General features: G+C 39.9%; 1 protein-coding gene across 3 annotated transcripts in view; it reads left to right on the top strand.

Moving 5' to 3' along the window:
• Nucleotides 1–8,781: 8,781 nt before the first annotated feature.
• The window catches only part of RRBP1 (ribosome binding protein 1), a 176,425-nt gene continuing 172,900 nt past the window's right edge, over nucleotides 8,782–12,306 (top strand). For all 3 annotated transcript variants that reach the window (XM_053711985.1, XM_053711984.1, XM_053711983.1), the window contains exon 1: nucleotides 8,782–8,933. The gene's annotated coding sequence lies outside the window, so the exon portion shown is untranslated. The remainder of the gene's footprint in view (nucleotides 8,934–12,306) is intronic.

Raw genomic sequence — 12,306 nt, 5'->3', positions numbered from 1 at the left:
ATTTTATTCTTCATGAATGAAAGTCCCCTTTATTTGTTCCAATGGTATATTCTAGCATTTCACAAACGCTAGGATTTACCATCACTTTAAGGAAAATAGCGCTCTGGGTGCACATGGGATATTACAGATTGGGGTTATCATAAGCCAGGATAGAATTCAAGATAACAGTTATTTTGATATATGTATTCACTGGGACAGAAGGGGAGGGGCCAAGACAAGCCAGTGGCTTGTCATTTTTTACATGTGGTCATTGTAACTGGCTGTCACAGTGATCACATGACCATGTGGCTGTTTTGGGGTTTCACTTAGCTGTCTCACTCATGAAACATCCAGTGATTGCCCAGTGAGCCTGATACCAGCATGCATTGCAGCATGCTAGTATCTAGACTCCATTTTAAGTATACAATCATTGTGACTGGCTGTATACACAGTAACTGTCATTTTTGACGTTTGCTGTATTGTTGCTCGATAGCCTCACATGCTGGCTTTCAGAAATAGTATGAGATACACAGTAATAGGCATGGAATCCCAGGGACACCCTGTTTCTGCTATTATTAGCCAAGGGTGTCCTCCATTACACTATTTCAGCACTGCCTCACTCCTGAGGCATGTAGAAATAGCCTGGTCACACCGACAGTGGCGAGACAGGCGTGCTAACAGCCCTGGGCACAGACGATGTACAGGGTATGGTGCTCGTTCTTAAGGGCTAAACTGTCATGAGATGCAGGACACATGCAGGACACAGCAATGATGGTACAACTCTATTTTATTGCAGAGCATAACAATACACATCTAGTCAGGTTGATTGTACTAAACTAACTGCGACACAGACACCGGACCTAAGCCCCGCCCACATACTAGTGACATCACATCCTGCTCTCATCACATCTTCCCCTTTTTCAAAGGCAAAGCATACATTTGCATATAATAAATAACAAGGTACACCAACAGGGTATACAACAACATTTTTGTTTTTGAACATTATAAAAACAGATAGATTAGAAACATGAACATATAAATTACATCCTGACTTGGACATCGGGGTAGACTACCCTAGTCCACAGTGACCATGGGATTATTCTGCCCATACTTCCGGTCACTGTTCTAGCTAAAGTCAGTCCCTGTATCGGGCCGGAAGTTTCACCACTCTTCCGCTTGATGTAACTTTGCATGAACTGTCCTCTGATACAGAAGATGGTGAACAAGAGTCTGCTGGAGGCAAAGATATATCCCCGCTGTGATCTTGCTGAGGGGAAGGCACCTCTCTTAGAACAGGGGATCCCACCGGCGGTGGTACTGAGGTATCCGGTTCCAGACTCTCAGGTACAGGCTGAAGATGTCTTCGGTTACGGCGTGTAACCGTCCCTCCCTCTGTAAGGACTGTGTAAGACCTTGGTTCTGGAGAGCGGCCCACTACCGTAGCAGGCGTCTTCCATTTCTTCTCATCATCCAGTTTAATTCTGACACTTTGGCCCGCTTTCAGTTCCTGTAAAGGCCTGACAGAATGTCTCCTGTCGTAGAAGAAACGATAACCCTTTTTGGCCTCTTCATCCCTCCTAAGGACTTTGTCCCGAGGAACAGGGCCAGGCGGCTTGAAGACACCCACTGAGGGTAAAGTGGTGCGAATCTGGCGTTCTAGCATCAGCTGTGCCGGGCTAAACCCGGTGGCTTGAATGGGCGTCGCCCTGTATGACAAGAGGGCTAGGTATGGCTCAGATTGCTTTAGAATGAATTTTGTTGTTTGAACTGCCCTTTCGGCCATTCCGTTGGCCTGCAGATAATGTGGACTTGACGTGGAATGTACAAAATCATATTCCCTGCTGAAAGCACTGAACTCTGTAGAAGCGAACTGCATACCATTATCACTCACCAGCTCCATTGGAATGCCCCAGCGGGCGAACAAGCTCTTCAGGCGAATGATAACGGCCTGACTTGTGATATCATTCAGGGGTGCAATTTCCAAATACCTGGAATAGTAGTCGATCACAACAAGAAACTTTTTCCCGTGCAGTTCACACAAATTAGCAGCTATTTTCTGCCACGGCCCCGCAGGCAGCGGAGTAGACATTAAGGGCTCCCTTCTCTGAGTAGGCCGGCGTTCCCGGCAAAAGGCACATTTAGACACGTGATTTGCAATGTCGGAGCTGATCCCAGGCCACCACACAGCTGTAGCTGCCCTTTCTCTGCACTTTGTAATGCCTAAGTGGCCATCGTGAATCCTGTTTAACATCTCTTTCCTCATGCTGACAGGAATTACAATGCGGTCTTGGAACAGCACCAACCCCTCCAGCTCCGTGAGCTGCGACCTCTCTGGCTGGTAAGCACTTAAAGACATCCAGGCTGCCCGACTCTCGGGACAGCCTTCTCTTATGTACCTTATAACTTCTTGCAGATCTGTGTCCAAATATGTCTCTTTCTTTATCTCTTCCAGTTGCCTTGAAGAAATGGACTTAGAGGCCAGAACTGAATCAACATACACCTTCACATCCGATTCCGTGGAGGATTCTTCAGCAGCAGCCAGCGGGAGCCTGGATAGTGTATCTGCCACAACCAGTTGTTTCCCCGGCACATGCACTGCCTGAACATTGAACCTGAGCAGTCTCATTAAAAGTCTCTGGCATCTCAAGGGTGTTTTGTCAATGTCATAAGAATTGATTAGAGGGACTAGCGGTTTGTGGTCAGTTTCCAGACTAAATTTCTCCAAACCCACTAGATAACGCTGAAAGCGCTCACAGGCCCAAACTGCAGCCAGGCACTCTTTCTCAATTTGAGCGTATTTTGACTCTGCAGCCGTCAGTGTGCGGGAACAGTAGGCGATGGGCTGTAGTTTGTTGTCATTCAGCTGCAAGAGTGCAGCCCCCAACCCATAACTGCTTGCATCAGCACTAACCACAGTCTTTTTTGAAGGGTCGTAGAACCCCAGCACTGGGGCAGACCCCAGCAGGGACTTGGCATGCAGGAACGCTTTTTCTTGTGAGGGTCCCCAGACCCAGGCAACATCTTTCTTAAGCAACTCTGTGATAGGGTGTAAAACTGTAGATAAATCTGGAAGAAACTTGCCCACGTAATTTACAAGGCCCAATATCTGTCTCAGCTCATGTACATCAGAAGGGCTTTTCATCTGTTCAATAGCCCGAATTTTCTCGGGGTCCGGCTTGATGCCATCCCCGTTGATGATATGCCCAAGGTAGCATAATTCAGTTTTCCTAAAATGACATTTTTCTTTATTCAGCTTCAGCCCAGACTCTTTGATAGCTTGCAGCACACAACTCAAACGCTGATCATGCTCCTCCACTGTAGACCCATACACTAGAATGTCGTCCATGACGACCGCTGTGCCCACGTGGCCACTCAGGAGAGAACTCATTTCCCTTTGAAAGATTTCAGGAGCGGAGGATATCCCAAAGGGGAGTCTGCAGAAGCAGAACCGACCTACCGGTGTGATAAAGGTAGTCAGTCTGCGGCACTTTGGATCTAGGGGGATCTGCCAAAAGCCGCTAGAAGCATCTAATGTGGAAAAGAACTTCGCCCCAGCCAGCTTCGGGGCTATATCTTCCAATGTCGGCAGCACAAATCTCTCCCTCTTCACTGCCTCATTCAACCTTTTCAGGTCCACACAGATGCGCACCTTTCCGTTTTTCTTTGCAACTGGAACAATAGGGGCACACCATTCAGTTGCTTCAACAACCTCTTCAATAACCCCCATAGACTTCATGCGCATGAGCTCTTTCTCCACTTGAGGCATGAGCGGGAACGGAATTCTACGAGGAGTAGAAATACTGTATGGGACTGCGTCACTTTTAAGTGCTATACGGACAGGTTTGCAGTTCAGTAGGCCCAACTCGCCAAACATATCTTCAGAGATCTCATTCACTCTGGCCACGAGGCCCAAGTCACAAGCTGCTTTTCTGCTCAATAAACTGTTAACACACTGACCTCGGATCACATGCACCCACATGGTGAACTTCCTTTGTTTGTACTCACAGCTGGCAAGAAATTTCCCCACACAATCAATACGGCCACCAGGACTATGGACATTTGTAGTAACCTTCGCCAGCTGGGGCTGTCGAGGCAGTTTCATGAATTCAGCAAAAGACATTACAGTGATATCTGCTCCTGTGTCAATCTTAAAATCAACTTTGGCTCCCATTACAGTAAAAGTAACTTTCCAATATTCCTCTGAGCTTGTCCGTTCCACAACAGACCCCACAAAAGACACTTCCTGACCCTCCTGGTCACTGTCCACCTGCATCTCCTTAATGTATTCAGTTTTACACACCACTTCAAAATGGCCTATTCTGTTACATTTTCTGCATCTTTTATCTCTGCCCGGGCATATAGCACTCTGATCATGAGCCCGGTAGCACCGTGTGCATCGGCCATGTTGCGCCCATCCACTTCTAGGCCTTTCCAGTACTTTAGATCTACCGATCACACTGTGCCTTTCACTAGTAATTTTCTTAGACTGTTGCACTTCATCCACAATACTCTCAGACCTGAGATCAGCACTTTGCTTTTTCACCAGTTCACTCTGGCGGGCCATCCTAATAGCCCCGTCTAACGTTAAATCAGGCTCTAACTGCAGCTTCAGGGAGACTTCAGCATCTGCAATTCCAATAACTATTCTGTCTCTGATTTGCTCTTCTTTAGCAACACCAAACTCACAGAATTCAGCTAATTCATACAGGCTGCGCACAAATGACTCCACAGATTCTCCCACACGCTGATTACGTTTGTGAAAACAAGCTCTCTCATGAATCACATTTCTTTTAGGCACAAAGTGGGCACTGAGTTTATCCATAACTATATCAAAGTTAACTTCTTCCCCTTCTTGGAAAGTAAAAGCATTGAACACTGGCTCTACATCTTTCCCCATGGAGTATAAAAGAGAATTAACTTGTACTTCACCACTCTCCTTGTTCAGTTTGGATGCAATCCTGAAGCGCTGAAACCGCTGACGCCATGTGGGCCAAGCTGCAGGCTGAGAAAAGTCAAAAGGCTCAGGTGGGGTAAACTTTGACATTGCAATCGATCAGGAACAGAAGCGCAGTCCAGAACTTCTGACACCATGTCATGAGATGATAACAAGTACCAAAATATCACAAACAAAAAAAAGAATGAAATAAATGTGATATGATGAGAAAAACCCAAGAAAATGAGTTATATATATGGTGCCATTAATATATGTAAAACCGTGAAAATTAATATAGGTAAAGTTCATATAAGGATATGTATACTCTTCCTGGCACTCTTCAGTCTTCTGTGTGGTCTCTTTAGATCCTCATAAAAAAGAAGAAGAAATATGCCACATAGCGTAATTCTGTAACTTTGTTGCAATACAAAACTTGTGTCTGTGCAAATGGTTACTCACATGCGGTGGAGCTATAACCAAGCTCAGGTAAGTCCAGTGATTGCCCAGTGAGCCTGATACCAGCATGCATTGCAGCATGCTAGTATCTAGACTCCATTTTAAGTATACAATCATTGTGACTGGCTGTATACACAGTAACTGTCATTTTTGACATTTGCTGTATTGTTGCTCGATAGCCTCACATGCTGGCTTTCAGAAACAGTATGAGATACACAGTAATAGGCATGGAATCCCAGGGACACCCTGTTTCTGCTATTGTTAGCCAAGGGTGTCCTCCATTACACTATTTCAGCACTGCCTCACTCCTGAGGCATGTAGAAATAGCATGGTCACACCGACAGTGGCGAGACAGGCGTGCTAACAGCCCTGGGCACAGACGATGTACAGGGTATGGTGCTCGTTCTTAAGGGCTAAACTGTCATGAGATGCAGGACATATGCAGGACACAGCAATGATGGTACAACTCTATTTTATTGCAGAGCATAACAATACACATCTAGTCAGGTTGATTGTACTAAACTAACTGCGACACAGACACCGGACCTAAGCCCCGCCCACATACTAGTGACATCACATCCTGCTCTCATCACAGGCTAAACGATTGGCGTTGTACCCTGTACAGTGCCAGTCATTAAGAGATTAAAACAATCCCTGAGGGGCCTTGTAATACTGATGAGGCATCTGATAGAATCTTGTCAGAACAGGGAGCTTCAGAGAATCATTCCCCCACAGTAGGCTTCCTTCCAGACAAAGAAGGTTATGCGGAGTAGCCAAGTGATAAAGGTTGATTTTAACATATGTTCACCATAAAGTGAATCTGTTGTATAAAAAGGAACCTATCTGAAATGACTTTGCTTTTTTTTTTTTTTTTTTTTAAATGGAGTTCCTGTTAGCCTGTGATTTAGGCAAAATCCAATTTGAGCTGAGTACCAAAAAGAGAAATTATGATCTTCTAAATATCTTGCTTGAGCAATTCACATCAGGCTGATTGTTTAACCAAATGCCAACTTTTAAAAATCATTAGCATATCCAATGATGTCTCACAAAAAAATCTAATATAGTATTCAAAGAGTCTCCTTTATTTTCATTTGCCTTGGATCTAAGTGGATTTTTTTTTAACAATATTTAGTATAAATTACTGCTTATTCTTTTTGATTATGAAATTGTCTAGAAATATTGTCATAACTGCTGTTTGTTTACCATGATGCATCATTTTTATGCCCCACGATATGTATTTTTTCTGACTTTCTTTATTGACACAACCCAGTTGTGTTTGTTTCATTCTTTGTCAGTGTTACACTGCTTGAGTCATTCAGTGAAATGTCTATGTTTGTCGTGTTTTAAATAGCGAAAGTACCCAAGACACACATTATTAATTTAGAGACCATCCTAGAGTCATTTGATGATCATCAAACTAGTTTATAAGTAATTTCCACATCATCAGGCTTGTAATGTCATCAGCTAAGGTAAAAAATTCTGTGTGATGACTTTAGAATGATTAGCAGATTACCTTGCTGATTACTTCACAAGCATGAATAGCCAGTGAATGACTCTAGAGTAATCTCATTTAAATATTTTACTTCAGGATGGATTCTGATGACAATTCTGGAGTCAGCGATTACTTCAGAATGACTCCAGGAAGATCATCCTTTTTGACTAGAGCTTTCTATATGTTGCCTGTGTATTGTTTGTCTTGTAATAACTTGGGTGCCCTTTTTCAAATTAAACTTCTTATTGACTTTGACCTCCCTAACTTTAAACTTGTTACTGGACATCTCCTTATCTGCACCTGTTGCTGAGTTTTGACTGTTCCTGATTCTGGCTTTTCTTACCCTTGGTACCAGATTTTCTGTACTGTACTACTGCACTTCCATTTATAACAGGAACTGAAAACAGGAAAAGGGAACAAAATAAATAATGAAAGTATACTGTAGACTTCTTTTTATATTTATGATTTATCATTTTATATTACCATCTCAAAGTGTTTAATGTCCCTTTAATGAACCTTGACTTGAATTTGACGCTGTACAGAGCCCGATGTTGGTTTTCCCTTTGCTCTTGTTACTTGTCCCTGAGTGGTGGCCACTGGCCACTATATTGTTCTGACATCCATTATTGTTTTAGACATTACACTATTTTTTAGGATTGTGCTCATAAATTTGACTTGATTACTTCATTACCTTATTTGAAATTAGGACACAAACTTTTTTTTTTCTTATTGGTACTCGGTTTGAGGTGTAATTAAATATTAAAAAAAGATAATGCTGATTTCTTGTACTTTTTATGCATATGACATATTTACTTTTTAGAAGATCCTGTAATTGTTTATTCTAACTGAATACATTTTATAAAAATAAGTTCATGGTTTTGAAGACTTCTGAGTCTAAGTAATCATATTGTGTGAATTTTGCACAATTTGATTTTGCATTTAAAGATATACGAAACATAGTTTTTTCTTTCATTATTCAGATAGAGCAAGCAATTTTAAGCAACTTTCTGATTTGCTCCTATTATCAAATTTTCTTCGTTCTCTTGGTATCTTTATTTGAAAAGCAGGAACGTAAGCTTAGGAGCTGGCCTATTTTTGGTTTAGCACCTGGGTAGTGCTTGCCGATTGCTGACTAAATATAGTTTCCAATTAGCAAGCACTACCTAGGGTGCTGAACCAAAATGAGTTGGCTCCTAAGCTTACATTACTGCTTTTTCAAATAAACCAAGAGAACGAATTAAAAATTGATAATAGGAGTAAATTAGAAAGTGGATTAAAAATTGCCTGCTCTATTCGAATCATGAAAGAAAAAAATTGGGTTTAATATCCCTTTTTTTTCTGAGATTTTGCTGATCAGTACTGTGGAGAACAGACCATAAACTGTGTCACAATATCTCATAGGGTGACTTGACAGCTCTGCATAAATATATATTGTGTTATGTGTATGAATCAAAAGTCACTGTGCCTTTAATTTACCTTCCAAAAAAATGGGAATCCACAAACAAAAAATAAATGACACACAACTGGTAACACATTATATTTAAATTCTTACACTTACTGCAGTTGGTTACAAATAAAATTCAATGTTTTTTTTCTAAATCAATCTGTGAACCCAAATTTTAATTGATATGTGTGACTGTCTAGACATTAATATCGACCTAACAATCGACTATGCTTTGTTAAACCAGACTGTTATCAAAATCTGATAAAGAATAGATGTAATAGAAAACAAAAAAAAACATAAATTATATAGGTTAAAATGTATTTTGTTCAACGTCATCAGATTAATAATGCGGCTGACTTCAAAAAGAAAAAAAAAAAACAGGCTGCACAATGTTATTTGAAGGCATCTGCACTGCTTTTGTCTGTGAAGTGGTTTCAATAAAGTTACATTGAAAAAAAAACGAGTTAAAAGAAAAGTGCCACGACTCCAGAGAGTCAGCAGAGAGGCTGAGCCGGCTCAGTAAGCAGAGTCTGTGCCAGGAGGATTTCAAGTATAGCGCAGCTCCTAGTCTGTCTCTCATTGTCTGATCCTCTCCATTGTCACTGCAACATTACCCTTTTCCTCTGCAGGTAAGTAGCTGCAAGAATATGGCATCAGTATATTGAATTAAACATACTATTGGCAAACAAATCTGGGGAAGGAGTAATGCATTACATGGCACAGGACTTTGTCAGCTGTCTACACAGCTGGACTATAAAGTATTACCTGTTCCTATAACTGCTTTGTTTCTGTTTGTATATAATTAATATATTTCATTATGAACTAGCAGTACTTGCGTGAATGGCATTCATCACTGAATGTGCATTGCTTTGAGACTAGTTATGTGATCTAAGGATTAGTCTGCTAAGCAGCCTATGAATGGGATCTAGCACAACTTGGGCAGTGTCTTGGTACAGCAGGATGTCAGACCGGATACTTTGGTAAAGGAAGGACTGGTTATCTTTTTATGCTACTTCTGTATTTTTGTCACAATGTTTTTGAAAGCTTTTTTTTTAATGGAAAGAAAACTTTTTCTCTCTACCTGCATTGACTTTGCATTGAAAATAGGAAGGGGTGGTGTCTAAGGTTTCTACGTGTCAGTCTTTTTAAAGCCAAGTGATCTGAACCTAACATGGGAAAGCATTTCTGACTGTGTATTCTAAATGAATGAGATTTGCTGTATTTCTTTAAAAAGAAATCTGCTGTCATGTTTAACACTTTGGTTTGCAGAACGTTATCCTATCCCCCTTACTTTTTTTTTTTTTCTTTCTTTTTTTACCGATGATTAAATTGCATTCAATTCCGTTGTTATTTAATAGCTTAAGTCGTGCATGCGATCACCTTATTAAAACTTTACATTATTGCTTATTATGATTGATCATGTTTGTAGATGTATCTCAAGGGAATACTTAGTAATTTTAGAATGGACTAGCGGGCATGATTCCCTTTTTTTTTTTATTAATTAAAGAGAGCAGCATGATTGTGCTCTCTTTATTTCCCCCCTCTTTACTTTGGAAATGGAAACTTGTAGGGGGAAATGTGGAGGCTTAAGTTTGACCAGCCTCCAGAACTGGCTTACGTGTCCATATTTCTGATCTGCTAGTGTTAGGGACACGTCTGCTTAAACCATCTAGCGGTCTGGAAAAAATATTGGGTAAACTCTGTGTTACTGGGTAGCCAGACCCTTAAGGGGCGGGTCTAATTAGCAAATTCAGCATTCCTCCTTAGATCTGACTATTTTTTTATTTTTGAGTTTTGAAAACTTTCTAGCATTTTTATAACTTTCAAATGTTACAAATACAGGCCATTTTTGCTTATATTAGGTATATAATTTTCTTGGATTCATTTAGCATTCTGTAGTTCCATATAAAGTATCCTTGGTAGAATGTTTAACTTGTGTTTTCAATGTATCTGATCATTTTAAGTCACATTTAATAATTACACTTAGTTTAGGTAACTGGGAAGACTTAGCCTTGTTCAAAATAGATTGCTTTCCATTTTTCTTGTTTTCTGTAAATATGTTTTATACTATTTATTAAACATAGTGTGTGTGTGTGTATGTGTATATATATATATATATATATATATATATATATATATATATATATATATAATCAAGGCTGCCCTAGAGATACAAAAAAATCATATCTAAGGCAATAGTTATGTAAGATCTGTCAGACTTAGAAAAATACCTAATGCAAACCGACAGAAAAACATGCCCTTGAAAATTATTTGTATTTGGAACTGTCAAAGTCCAATTTCATAATATGTTGGTATAAACTCCCTGAACTACTATTTGATAAAGGATAATTTGAAATTGGCAGAACTGATCAGCTTATGAAGGTTGATTCTTTTAAGTCAGTCTTTCTCAGTGACAGTACTTGGAAAAACTTTCAGGTCAGTTTTATGATATACTATGCATGAGAACAGGTTAGGCAACTGCAATTGCTGAGCAACTGGTTTCTCTCCCCTCAAGAAATATTAGAGTATTTAATTAACATGGGCACCACTAGCACCTCAAAAATCTGTCCTGGTGCTTGTGGCTATTGGTAGGGTGACCATATTGCCGCTTTGAAGAAAAAAAAAAAGTACATATGTTGGGGTTCTTATACAGAACATTTCTTTAAAGAGCCCTGAAAAAAAACCCTGCTATATGTATTTTTCATATGTGTCCCTTTTTTAAAGCAGCAATATGGTCACCCTAGCTGTTGGCAATTTTGTGCCACTTGTATATCGCCATAATAGTCAGATTCTAAAAATAAAATACCTATCCTCCTATATCTTTGCCAACTGCACAATTTTCAGCATTGTATGCTGGAATTGTAGAACACATGTAAATTACATTTCCCAGCATGTCGTGTTGCTAATATAACTGTGTTGCTGTCTCTGTGACCTGTGGCTAGAGCAACTGCACCAATAGTTGGTGACCACAGGTCCACCTGTGACAGTCTGCAGCTTCCATATTCATGTGCAGCCTTCCATGAAGTCCCACATACCTGCTCCTTAAATTACCAGTAAATACAGTAAATTTGCAAATCAATAAATGCATGATTAAAAGACAATGCAGTAGGGCTTAGTATTAACTTCAAATGAGTAGAAGATTTTTATTTATTTTTTTGACTAATTTCAGTTATGTCTATTTCCACTCCCCCATTATCATGTGACAGACATCAGCCAATCACAAATGCATATACATATATTCTGTGAATTCTAGTACATGCTCAGTAAGAGCTGGGGAATATATATATATATATATATATATATATATATATATATATATATATACTGTGCACATTTTGCTAATGAAAGTCAATTGACAAGTTGTTTAAAATTGCATGCTCTATTTAAATCATGAAAGTTTAATTTTCACAAGTGTCCCATTTTAAATACAGCGTACACAGTACAGCTACTGCACATGTGCTACACAGCATCCCTGTCAACGAATGCTCAGCAAAGGATACATATATATGGCAAAAAAAACTTCTGTTAATGAAAGAGTTTACACTCCTAATCAAACATTACACAGAATGAAACGGAGAATAGATTATCTCTCAATATGAGCTAAAATGCATATGGCAAAGGGCAGAGCCTTTACAAAAGTTATAGCTTTTAAACACAAAAGTTAAATTGTGCAAAAATCCATCACCATGTTGAAAAGGGGAATTCAGCACTCATAGAGAATGTTACAAATCATTTTATTCCTAATGTATCAAAAGCCAAACTTATTTTTAAAACCTATTATATTGCTACATCATTGAAAAAGCTCAAATCCCACATAGTGTACAAATAACACAGTAGTGTAACACATGGAATCCCTATCACCCTCTAGCAGCAAAGTCAGTGAACATATAACAAGAACAGGTGGACTAATCTCAGTAAAAATCTGCCTGGCATTAGTCAGCTGATAAGCTTATAAAGTCACAGCAAAGGACTCTCCACCCTATCTCAAACGCCACAGCCCAA

Source organism: Bombina bombina, chromosome 4 (assembly GCF_027579735.1).
Source record: "Bombina bombina isolate aBomBom1 chromosome 4, aBomBom1.pri, whole genome shotgun sequence".
Lineage (NCBI taxonomy): Eukaryota > Metazoa > Chordata > Amphibia > Anura > Bombinatoridae > Bombina > Bombina bombina.
The sequence above is the reverse complement of the archived record's forward strand: the minus strand, read 5'-3'. Positions and strand labels throughout refer to the sequence as shown.